Source organism: Parus major, chromosome 14 (genome assembly GCF_001522545.3).
Source record: "Parus major isolate Abel chromosome 14, Parus_major1.1, whole genome shotgun sequence".
Taxonomy (NCBI): domain Eukaryota; kingdom Metazoa; phylum Chordata; class Aves; order Passeriformes; family Paridae; genus Parus; species Parus major.
Window position 1 is genome coordinate 15,769,140 of NC_031783.1, and position 407 is coordinate 15,769,546.

The following is a 407-nucleotide window of genomic DNA, read 5'->3' on the forward strand; positions in this document are numbered from 1 at the left end:
GCGGCTCCGCGCTGCCTCCGCGGGAAGTGTCGGGGCAGCCGCGGCTGCGTCGCTATTTAAGGGGCCGCCTGACGTCAGCGCCTCCCGGAGCCCCCGCGGCCGCTCCGTGGCCGGTGCCTCCCCCGGGCCGGGCCGGGGGTACCGCCGAGCGGAGCCCTTCCTCCCGGGACCGGGGGCCGCGGGGCTGGGGCTGCCCCGCCGAGTCCTGCCTTGCCCTGCCCTGCCCTGCCCGGTGCCGGTGCGATCGTCCCGTCCCCGGGCGCGCTGTCCTGCCCGTCCCTGCCCCGCTCTGCGCCCACATCTAGCCCTGAGCCGCTGGAAGCGGCGGTGCGGAGCCGGGGACACCCGGGAGCGGCGCCCCCGCAGCCGCGCAACCTCCGCCCTGGAGCGGGGAGCAGCAGCAGAAC